Source organism: Fulmarus glacialis, unplaced genomic scaffold (assembly GCF_000690835.1).
Source record: "Fulmarus glacialis isolate BGI_N327 unplaced genomic scaffold, ASM69083v1 scaffold39965, whole genome shotgun sequence".
Classification (NCBI taxonomy): Eukaryota; Metazoa; Chordata; class Aves; order Procellariiformes; family Procellariidae; genus Fulmarus; species Fulmarus glacialis.
The window spans coordinates 112397-124719 of NW_009214718.1; the positions used below are offsets into that span (position 1 = coordinate 112397).

General features: G+C 38.7%; 1 protein-coding gene across 2 annotated transcripts in view; it reads left to right on the forward strand.

Moving 5' to 3' along the window:
* MBP (myelin basic protein) overlaps positions 1-12323 on the forward strand; it is a 95848-nt gene that overhangs the window by 75572 nt on the left and 7953 nt on the right. The window lies entirely within an intron of this gene.

The following is a 12323-nucleotide window of genomic DNA, read 5'->3' on the forward strand; positions in this document are numbered from 1 at the left end:
TACATACTACCCTGTGGTTTAAAACTGATTTGTGATCACAGGACAGCTGCAGGCTGTCTGTGTACTTCACAGCTCCGCACTTGGAAGCACAATGTATAATAGCCCTTTCCTGAAGAGTTATTGTAATGTATAGACCACTGGATGAAAAATACTCTAGAAACTTAAAACCAGAAGCTTCTCACACTTGGTAGCTGGTACTAAGCAAACTGTGTATTTTGGTCTTTTTGTTTCTCACATTTATGAACTGGGGACTATAATGCTTATGGCAAAGATTTTGTAATTATGCAGTTGTTTCTGTAGGTATGTAATGTTCATACATGCAACAAGCGGTTGCTGTGAGAATGAAGAAAACCACATCTGTTACTGCAAATATCGGAGACTGTTCCCAACACTGCTATTTTCTGGAACCTGCTTGGCTAGCTCAACTCTTGCTGTTTTATTCATATACTGTTACTCGATGAAAAATAGTATATGAAATGCTCTTTGTACACCAAGGAGACAATACCAAAAATTTACATTCTGCATACAGAATATACAGAGGAATGTACGTTCTTGCTTAGCAATAAAACAAACCAACGAACTCACTTTTTAGTAGTGATGACTGAAAAATGGCTGCAAGTTGTACAGATTCTGTGTTTTATCCTTTGGCGTGAACACGATCGCTATGATTCTCTACAGATCTCTACGTAATTATGTATGAGAGGACAGGGTATCATCTGTCTTATCTCTGTTGCTGTTCAGTAAACTGCTATTTTGAAGCACTTAAATGTCCGCAAACCAGTACAGAATTATGGACAATTCTAACATTTTTTTACCTAGCAGAAGTAAATTTTTTTTTTTTTTTAAGAACAACTACATACAATGCTAGAGTCCTGACTTGCAGATCTCAGCTGGAAGCACAGAGAAATTTTATTATCTTGGCTTGGCAAAAGTCAGTCACGTTAAGACTTCAAGTGCCAAAGCATCTCTAGCACTATTGCACACAATGATAATATTGATGCATGAAAACATGTCCTAGGAAGCTGTATCGTAGGTTTCAGTGCAGAAAATATTGAGCAAGTGGCACAGACAGTTGTTTCAACTATTATTTATTTAGCCTTTAAATCAATGCCTTGTGGTTTCTTGTATCAAGGAAGGCTTGTGGTGTCATTTATTTATACATGTGTATACAGAGGAAATCTAGATGACTAATAGTCTTATTTGTGCTTAAAACCTGAATAGTTGTCACTTGCTGAATTTTGAAGAGTGCCAGAGTACTGATAGATGCTGAAGGTGCTCATGGATGAGCTGAAATATGAATAAAGTCTCTTGGCAGTTTTCCAGACTCCACTAAGCAAACAGGTCTTTGATAAGTAAGATACCATGAAAAGCACCTTAAAGGATGAATTTCAAAGGCTTGGAATTGAAAAGTTCCTGGGGCTGCACTGTTTATTTGCTTGCACTTGTTTCTGATTAATTGTTGAAGCATTCCAAAGCAATTTTGCAGCTGCCTTTCTTGCAATCTTCCTTTTGCAGCCAGCCCATGCCCCCGTGGGAGCGTGTATCTCAACTACCCACACCCACAAGCACTGGAATGCAAAGACAACACTTACTCTTTGTACAGATTTAGGGCTGACATTCAAGGAAAACACATTATAAATTCTTTGTGGAGGCATTTTCATCTTACAGCCATAGCTGAAAAGTACATTAGTGAATAATATTCACTATTGTGTATGGAAAGGTGGGGTAGGAACAAAGCTGGGACTGTTTCATGGCCTCCTTTTCTCCCGTGGAGCAGGTTCTCCCTTACCCTGGAATTCTGCAGTTAAATTAAGAGTGCGTGGGAGTCCCATGGGAGTGAGTAAAAATAGAAATACTGGAATGGACAGAAATAGTCCTTCTCCTCTAATGGGCAGCAGATGCATTTGCCATTGTTCCCCCTGCCCCATCAAGATTTTACATAACTCAAAAACAGCTTGAATTTTGTACTTTTACGAATTTTTTCAGGGTAGAATATTCCAGACAAAACTATCGTTGCACACAGCCTAAATTGTATTGTATTAAAGATGATTTTTAAAGGGTGACAGAAAGAAACTGCGGTGCGGACATTTTAAAAAGCATGCAAGACAGTAGTGGAACTATAAATTATTTCCCTTCTAATCTGTATAGAATATTTATCTAAACATTTGTGAAGCGTATAAGCAAGTTTGTTAAAATGATGAAATCTTTCTTGTGCCTCCTAGATAGTAGCCTGTATGCAACTTCAGGATGAATGCTATTTTGCTTCTTTTACGCTGTTGTTTACGCTTTTGTAATTCTTTTGTTTATGTTTTGGGGGGTTTTTTGCCTACTAAAGTTTGGACTGTGAAATAAGAACTTTTCTGTCCTGGTTTAACATTATGCATTAACGTACTAAACTTTAAACTACATTTGTGACACCCATGCAACAGACCAAAATATTGTGAATGACAGTAAATAATAGGTTGAGTGAGGCCAGAGTTAGTGAAAGATTATATCAATTTTTCTCTTACATTTTGCTTCAGTTTTGTATGCAATCTTGTAATGTTCTCCTGGTGCCTGTATGAAGCCTTGCTGCTGTATTTCTTTCCCAATATATGTGTGTTTGGGTGCAGGGAATATGGAAGGCGGACACGGGGCTTCCCCTTCCTGCAGACGGATGCAAGGTCTGAGGAGTGTTGGGCTGAAGTTCTTCTCAAGTTGAGCAGAACCGGGGTTTGGGGTCAGCGTTTCTGAAACAGCAGTTCCAAACCCACCTCAGAGTTAAGCCGTCGCTGTAATGGGAATCTACAAAAAGGGTTGCGATAAACACGCACAGGCAAAAAGTTTAGGAACGACAGCTTTAAATGATGACCAATACAATTGTCAGAATATCCAGGCCTCTTTTTTCTTTTTGCACTTGAATTCTATTCACATTTCTTGTGTGAGCTTTAATGTATACTACAGCATCATAAAGACTTTGAAACGCAGTTAAATCAATGCTCATCTGACTAGTATATGATGTGATTTAAGTAAACACTTACTGTGATTTTTATTTCCAAGTCTTTAGTTTTCAGGGAGTGTTATTGCTTGTGATACACTGTTTTGTAAAACCTGCTGTGCAAGCAATATGCTTGTAAAAATTTTTTTACATAGTTTATGGTGGTTGTAACAATAATTTTGTTTTAACTTTTGCTTTATATGTGCTTTATGTATTCATTAAAATGTTTACATGACAAAACTGGTGTACTAATGATTTAATCTGTTTTAAAAACTTTAATCCATTAACAGAAGTTGCAACAAACTACTTCATAGTATGTGATGGGGTGAAACCTCAGATCATTAGGAGAGGCTCTGTGTCTTTCTATAACATTCAGTTAAAACAGTGTAGTGGACAGAAATGAATGAAGCTTGCCTTCTGTAAGGAAATGATTAGGTTTTAAATAACTGAAGCTGCTAAATCCGGTATTCTCGCTTCATGATAAGGGGAGCCGAATCTGGCCTCTCTTTTTCATAGCAGGTAGTAATGAATGACAAATGACCTACAAATGAATTCGTGTATCAGAATTGCCAGTTTGATTAAAGCTCATTTCACTTGTACAGTAGCCCTCGGAGTGCTTTAGATTTGTCTGTTTTAAAAAATAGTAACCTGCACAAAACAAGCAAGTATCAACAGGTGAGTACCGCACAGCACGTGACAAGTGAAAGGCGCAGGAGCCAACATTACATAGGATTGATTCTGACATGTTCATTGCTTAGTAATTTAACACATTATTTAATGCACTGCAACTAATTATCTCTTGCATTTTCGAAGAAATTACTGCTTGAAGCAATTATTACAACCTATAAGAGGAATTTGGAAGTCAGACTAGGTTAAATGCCACGTGAGGGCTGCCTAGAAGAGCAAGCACTAACTTTGGTAAAGCGTTAGTGATGCTCTGGGCCCAGACTAACTGCGGATGCGTGGCAAGGTTTATTCAGAAACGGGACAAAGTAGTTGGGGCTGCCAATTGGTATTGGAAGTTGAAGAGAAAATCATGACTGGGTGGACAGGAAAAGCCTGTGTGCTTCTCTGCTTTTACTATTGCTTATATGGTCTTTTTTTGCCTCTTAAATTCAGAAATGTATTAATAGCACGTTCAGGCTAAAATACTAATTAATCAACTGAAGCATTTTAAAGGTCACTGTTTCTGATCAGTCTACAGCAAAAGATTTCCCCTTTTCGTTAAACTTCTAACAGTATCTTCCAAATAGTTGCTAGACTATTTCCAGATTCTTCTACCCACCAGTATGAGATCACAATAATAATAATCTGTTTAAAAGGGAGCTAATGGGGTGCTCTGAAGAAGAGCTCCAAGGATTCTTTTGAGTGCCTGGTGAAGTGACAGCCTCGCCTGTAGGCTTTGCCTGGGCCTCGGCGCAGGGGCAGGGCAGAGCCTGGCCACTGGAGAGGCAGCGATGGCAGCTTTGGGGTCTTTCGGTGTTCTGGCCTGGGCTGTTCTGCAGCAATTCCTCTGTTTTTCAACCGCACGGTACCACAGCCTCGTTGAGAATAAGGTCTGGGTTTAACTTTACTATGATACACCCCTGGGGCGGTGTTTGTTTAAACAAGTGGGAAGGGCAGGCAGGAACCCCACGACTCATACCGAAGATCAAATGGATGTATTCAAAGTTTAGCATGAGCCTTTTCTCTATCTAACACTTAAATTTTTCTCATTGTTTACTTCTCTGCAGATGAACCAAATTTACAAATAAGAAATTGCTTTATATCAAAATCTGTTATAGTGGATTTTTTCTATCACATATATTAATTAATTGCAAATGAAGGACTGCGTTATCCTTAGCATTTTCCATCCTAGAATGCCAAAATTAATGACTTTTGTTCTTCAGCTGTTTTGAGATTGCAGAATGGTAAACACTGCCCAATAGAAAACTGAGGCAAAAGTTAATGTATTGGGTTTTTCCTGACTTTGTTTTGTACCTTCGTCATCACACATCATTAGTGACCACTGCTGGCTTTCAGTTTGTGTACCGATATCAAATATCCCACCTAGTTCCTGAAATGGTCTCCAGGTAGTTAGACATTGTTCAGTTACTCATTTTACTCTAAAGTTACTGGATTTCATTTCTGAGCTAACACAAAATCCCCCACTGCCATTTTCAGGTACTTTTACTGAATTTCTTACAAAGCAATTTAAAAAGTGTTTATGAAACAGTGAATTACTGCTGCAGACCCAAGATGGTCCTTAGCTCTGTTCTGCCTTTCGTTCACAATTCATCTACTTCTTTATTTCTGATACGCCATACAATGAACATGCCTTGGAAACTACAAACCTCAGGTTTTGGGTGGGTCATTCCACCCCCCCCCAGTTTATACAGACTACTTCATTGGAAATTTTACCTCTGATTGGCAGCATTTGTTTCAATAAATTATGCTATTAACCATGCCATGTCTAATTATTTCCTAATATTAAACTCTCCTTACTATGATAGTCTTCCCATAAGTTATGCTGATGTAGGCAATAATACTTTTGACAACCTGTGCAAGAGTTTAGCTTGTCATTTTCTTATCTATTAAAGGCAGAAAAGAAATTGGGCCAGTCCCTTCAAAGATGAAAACTGGTAAAATAGTTTGTGGATGTGTGTGTGCAATCTGAGAGATGAGGGGTGTGTTTCAGGAAATTAAGGTTATAGTAACATTTTTCTCCTCTTTATTTCTGGTCAGCAGCTGTAAAGCGACAGTGTACACCTGGTAGTTATAGTTTTGTTTTCCAAATAATTATCATCTTGTTTATTGTATGAGCGTCTTGACTATATGAAAATACTAGGCAATGGTCCTTTTTAAAATTTTTACAAATTCTGCTTTCTTGCTGATAGCCATAACCACAATGTTACATTCTTTTGCCGTAGCAGCACCAACAGATGCATCTCCACCAACTATGTAATTTAATCAGTGGAAATCTATCATTGTGAATACTAATCTATGATGCCTTCCATATGTGGCCATGTACGATTAAGTCCTTAAGGCTGTGAAGTTTGTTGGTAGGATACGCTACCCTGGAAACTACCCTGAGAATACCTCCTAGCCAAAATCTCTTTTCTGCTGGAGCGATCGTTCTCAAAAAACCCCAAACCCAAAGCTTTGCATTGGGTTTCTGTGGTGGATAATTTCAACAAGGCTTAATCTATGTCATTGTCTGACTGACTGATACCAACGTGATAGAACGGCACACAGAACAGTCCTGAGTATGCAGCAGAGACTATGTCCAAGCAGCTAAAGAACCTCTATCATGAAGAATATGTGAATAAAATGATTAATGCTAGGCAGAAAAATGCTTCAGAAAAGCAAAGGTAAATTAAAGCATTGGGTTTTGCCCCTGAAACCATTTATCGAGTGTCACAACAATGGAATAAATTGGACATGGAGGAAAACCCAGAGGGTCTGATGGCACCAATCTCTCAGGACACATCATAAAACAGAACTACTGTCCTGATTCTTCTTTTTTCCACAGTAAATCTTTCCTCTCGCCTTCTAATTGGTGAACCCTAATTATCAAGGCAGTAAGGAGTAAGAGAGTGATGGAGAAACATGGTTCGGATTATTGATTAGCCCTTACCTCTCTTGATGGCCAGTGTTCTCCATTGTTTCCTTCTTCGTGCCGTCTTTCTTCTCATCTTCCTCGGGTTTCTTACTTTTCAGTCATGTCTGTTCTTTCCTCCTGTGTTTTTTTATTCCCATCTTTCTGCTAAGAATTCTTCCTCTTTCTGTTCATCACCTATTTCTAGACAAAGATTATATTAATGATCTCAGCACAACACTGGAAGGCAGAACTTCCTGCAGAACCTCCTGGACTCTGCATCTCTCTTCCTACCAATTCTCCTCTGTAACTTTGAGCAAGTAATTTCATTTCTGTCTTAATTTCCACATTAGTAAAACTTTACCATTACAAGGATGTGTGGTTCATCCTTTCTAAAGTGATTAGAAAAGCCTGCTGAATTAGCTAATTAATTATAATGCCGCCATCAGACCAGGATGTGGGGAAGACGTCAGCATTCCCATCGCTTTTTGTAACAGATCAGTAAGTTGTGAACAGCCTGGAACGAACACCGTCGCGAAGAGCAAATCGGTAGTCGGGTTGTAGGTGAATGAAAGTGGAAGCAACGACACCAGTATAACACAGCTCTGGTTTAGCAGTGCACGTTTACAGTAGGTATATTGCTACTAGAATAAGCACGGAGAAATACATCCTCACATTACACACGTGCTATACACGCTATCGCTGCCTGATGAGATGCTGGGTAGCAGCACTGGAAGGCTCTGACGCAGTGTCAGCTGCGCCCAGGAGCACAAAGCACCTCCGAATCCCGAGATGAAGCAGTTTCTGCATTACAAGCGCCTGTCAGATTTCCCACGATTGCTCTAGTCAAACTGTATATAATAAATGTCCTCGTTTTAAAAAAAAAAAAGTAGTGTATATATTCACTGAAAGGATGCATCTCAATTCTGGTTTGGAATACTGTTTTGAAATGGGACTAACTCCAGAAATTCAAACCTGGGTAGGAATTTCCTTATACGTAGAGTCTGGATTCAGAGTCCATTTCAAGGACTAACACAAACTTAGCCGAGCGGCTTGCTTACAAATTGCCTGTTGCTCTTTCATCTTGCTCTTCCCACAAACCAGCGCAAACAGCGTTCATCGCTTAACGCTTAGAGGCTAATTTTAGTCTACCAGTAAGTATGGTTGCAAATTTCTTGGTGGGAGCTAAGCATTACAGCCTGTAGGTTGTGCAACAGTTTGGTTTTCTAAGGCAATCTAAATGTACTTTTCGTATCTATATGAATTTGAAATTTGTAGATTTTGTATGATTTCTTTTAAATTCATGCACAGCAACTCATTAGGTATCTTGTGAAGACAACCCATTGGAAACCATGAAACCCACTGAACCCAGGAAAACATCCATTGTTTTTCATTCTTACTAATGTCAAAAATGCTTACTTGGTTTGACTGCATTTTAAATCGGCTATTTCCATATTTCACATGTATTTGAATTTTGCCATTACAGAAATGACATGTGATGTTCTTTAGATTTTCGTTTCACATCCTGAAGTAGGCAACAAAACTTTATAACAATGATACTGAAAGGAATTGGAAAAAAGCTATGAATTCAGTACTCCAAACTAAAAACATCTTAATACTATTATTGTCACTAATGCGTATCGCCTACTGATTGGGACTATAGAGCTTTAAGTTTATATCTACATGTATATGCAATCTTCAGTTATAAGCAATCCTCCTGTGGAGGATGAGAGCTCTCAGTGAGAGCTTATAATATGCATTTAAAAGTTCCCCTTAATGAGTACGAGGTGCAAGATCTGACATACCATGTTTATACCAAGCAAAGTCACGTATGTATTTCATGGGATCTCATATCACTAAAAAATGTCTGCTACTGCTTAACCACATTTTTTATACTTATGCATCAAATCTGAAAACAAAGTCAAGTAGGAGACATAGAATGCATAACTGCGGTTGTGTTTATATGAAAACGAATTTAATCCCCCAAATCCTACCACATCTCAAGTCAGATGCCTGTATGATCACAAACCTGGATTATCAAACACGGTGTCCAAATGCACAAACCAGAAGGGCCCGCTCCATTTAGCAAAACCCACGAAACCCCTCTGCTCCGGTCCCCTGGAGAGTTACAGTTCCGAGGGTAACACCCTTAACCTTTATTACGTGCCACAGAAAGTACCAAGAGACTTGGCTAGGCCTGCTCTCTCAGAACACAGAAGAGCACGTACTCGGGCATCTTCATCTCAACTGGAAACATAATAATCTTGCACAAAACCCAGAATGGAGCACATACCGAATTACGTATGGATTCTTGTTACTGTGTTAGAGAAGCAGCAATTTTTTTTCGAACAGCTCGTCCAAAATATTACTACAGGTTGTGCCAGTAAGCTTAATTAGTTTGATATGAAAGTACATGGCTAGCACAGGGAATGCAATGCCAACGTATAGCTACTGTTAAGACTTAAAATACCTGCATGTCTTCTTTGCACTACATTGAAAGTTACTCTTTTGTCTTAGTGGCCAACATACATAAGGTAGGTGGCACAGTAAAATAATGCAACTTTCTTGTGCCTCACCAGAAAGAGCTGCAAAGCATTCCAATGTTGAATCCCTCCCCATTACAGGACAACTGTGGGTATTTTACATATATTTTTAAGAATGTTCTTATTTACATTATTAATCCTTAAAACTATTAATTTCACAGTGAAGTTGCAAACTGCGTCTGTGTCACCAGATCTTCCAGACACTGCTTAAATTTCCAGCATTGGCAAACATTTTCTAATAATTAAGATTATTCAGCTTAAGGGATCTTTCCTTTTTGACTTTTTTGAATGTACAGCTAAGTTGACTTAGTAGGGATCCTTTATCAAGGTAAAAAAACCAGTTAACTGGGAACAGTGAAAAGCTGAGTGTTCTCCTCTGTCCTACTTTGTTTTTTTGAAAGACAGACTGCTCATGACTAAAAAGTATTCAGTTACCCTAAAAGTTGTAATTTGAAAAATTTTTTTTAAGGCCACAAACAGAGGAACATCTGTTTTAAACTCCACAGTCGGCACACAAGGGCTCTGAATGCAAGATTATACCTTGCGAGTACGTTTCATAATATATGGATGTGGAAGCCAAGCTTGCTTTGTATTGGCAACACTCTTAAGACTGAAATTCGTGACAGTGTTGGAAGAGGCATGGGAGAGCTCGCTGCAGCTGCCGGGCGATAGAGACCAGTAACACAAAGAAACAAGTAAATGTCACCCCTTCCTAAAACATGGTTGCTCTGCTGTATTCCTATTAGGTTTTAATAAGAATATTATTTAAGGGCAAGCGCTTAAAGCATATTTAAAGATAAATGGTGGTCTTCTGAATGTATTAGTGAAACCTGCAATGACTACTAGATGAGCTCATTCAAGAAAGTACAATTATAAAACACCACCTCAGCAGCCCATCCTAGCAGGATAAACCAGATTTGTTTTCGCTTTCATGCAGCAAAGAATTGCCGCAATCCATTCAAATTTGACTTTTAAGACCTATAGATATCAGTTATTACTCTTCGGAGGGAAAAGATTTTCAGAAATCATGAATGTGAGCAATCTCAGAAAAAAACCAGTGGATTTTGCTCCCTGCCCCTAGGAGTCCAAAAATTGAAAGAACAAACTACAGGTGAAAGAGTAATTCCAACAATAAATTGAAGGGAAACGTGATTATCTGCCACAAATTGAGAATAATATCGAAGATTCTGACCACAGATGAAGTGTGCTGATGATAATATGAAAGGAAAGCACTTTATTTGTAGTACCAGGAAACACACTGTATTAAACTCACACAGAACCATCACTAAAAATGGCTTCAGGCTTGCTACTACCTCATATGCTGTAGAAGGGGACCCAATCAAAGACTACGCTGACATTTGGCACCGCAGACAGAAGAAACTTTGTATTTACCACACGATAACCTTTCCAATAAGCCAAGCTATTAGCACCTAATAATTGATCAGAATGCTAAATTCAAGGAAACTCAACCTCAACTAAATTGTAAAAACCTATTATCCCAGCCTTTCTCTGTGCCTGCTGGCAACCCATAGCCCACTGCGGAGTTGCAGGCTACGTGCAACCAGATCTGATCTTGAAGTTCTCTGCTTCACGTACCGTCATCGTTTTGCAGTTAGATGGCAACCAGTTTCTGCTGCTAATGATGGACATTCAGATCTGCAACACCACGGTTACTTATCATGGTATTTATCCTAAAGAGAAGGCAGTCAGCTGGTTCCAGAGGCAAAGCAACGCTTCATTTGAACACAGATTGAAAAGACAAACGCATGGCTGAAGGGACTTGTTCTAAACACGTTGATACCTCACTGGCTCCCTCTTCCTAATCACGTCAGCAGAGGATATTTTGGCAGCAGAGAGTATTTTGGCAACACTGGAACTAGTGACAAAGTAGAAGCTGCTGCAGAAGTATAAGCAGGACTGATTGCCTGACACTATGGAAATTTTACAGACCCAATAAAATTCAGAAATTCCTGCTTTTTAAACAGTAAATACCTACATATCATCAGCATGCAAAAAAATGACGCTGATAAATACCAGCTGAACTTCTCTGCATTGGCTCATTTTTTTTCCTAATCTTATAAACAATATATCTGAATTTCATTTCTCCTCAGAATTACGTAACTTAAAAGGCCACTCACGAAGATGGATTCTTCTGACTTATTTTGGATGATCCAACATAATATAAATCCATTTCATTAACATAAGATCACAAGATCTGCCTCCACTCACTTAAAAATAAAACTTCCCTGTAGCAGCTTTGAGCAGCAACACTAGATGGTTTCATGGGACCTTTTATTCAAGAGTCTTAGAACATGTAAACCTCTACGCAGCCATTTTCACTAGGAATAGCTTGAGGCAGTCAGGGTCATTCTGAAAGCCACCCATGTCATGCGATTTCACTTGAAATGCAAAAAGACTCTTCAGACCTTTGAAAGTCTGTGCTGTAGATATTAACTTACTTGTCAAAAATCACCAAACCACTCATGAGTCAGGAGTCCCGCTCCAACAAGAAGACTAAGCGTTTTCCCTGGCAAGTTGATCAATGTTTTTCTATATGTTATGAAAGCAAAGCAGATTTTAAATAACAATTCATATTGTTCTACAATCAAAGGTTCATTCAGTTTGTACGACCAGGGAAGTGCTTATGTGAGCTACTGTCTCACTTCAGATTTCCATTTCATCTTTAGAGGCCAATGAAAATTTTTAGTATCCGCACGATGCTTATAACATCATTGTATTCTCAGGGAATTCACTGCACTAAGAGAACCATTGCGGCACTGTTAATTCTCTCCTACCTTCTCTGTTCCTCATTGAACATACTTAATACTTAGGATCTGTTGCACTGAATGTGAAGCCTTATGCCTCTACACGTGCAATGATGGGCAGATGTCTGTAATTCGGCTCAGTCATAAGTGGCAGTTCTTTTTTAAACTTTGTCATATTGCATCCAGATAGCAGTAACCACACAGAATTTTTCATACTATTTTCACTGAAACAGATGCATCACGCTCTAAGTACCAGCCAAGGTGTTCACTATTCACAATGTGTTACTTTTGTTATTTATTTTACCTTTGCTTACTGGACTTGTTTCTGTACTGCTCAGGAAGCACCACTGAAAACAGAAAGTATCGTCAGTCTCATTTGATTTCCTCATTCTACAAAAAAGATGCTCTTGCAGTTCATCAGTGTTATATAGTCCTTGAGAACTGAGAAAATTATATACGAT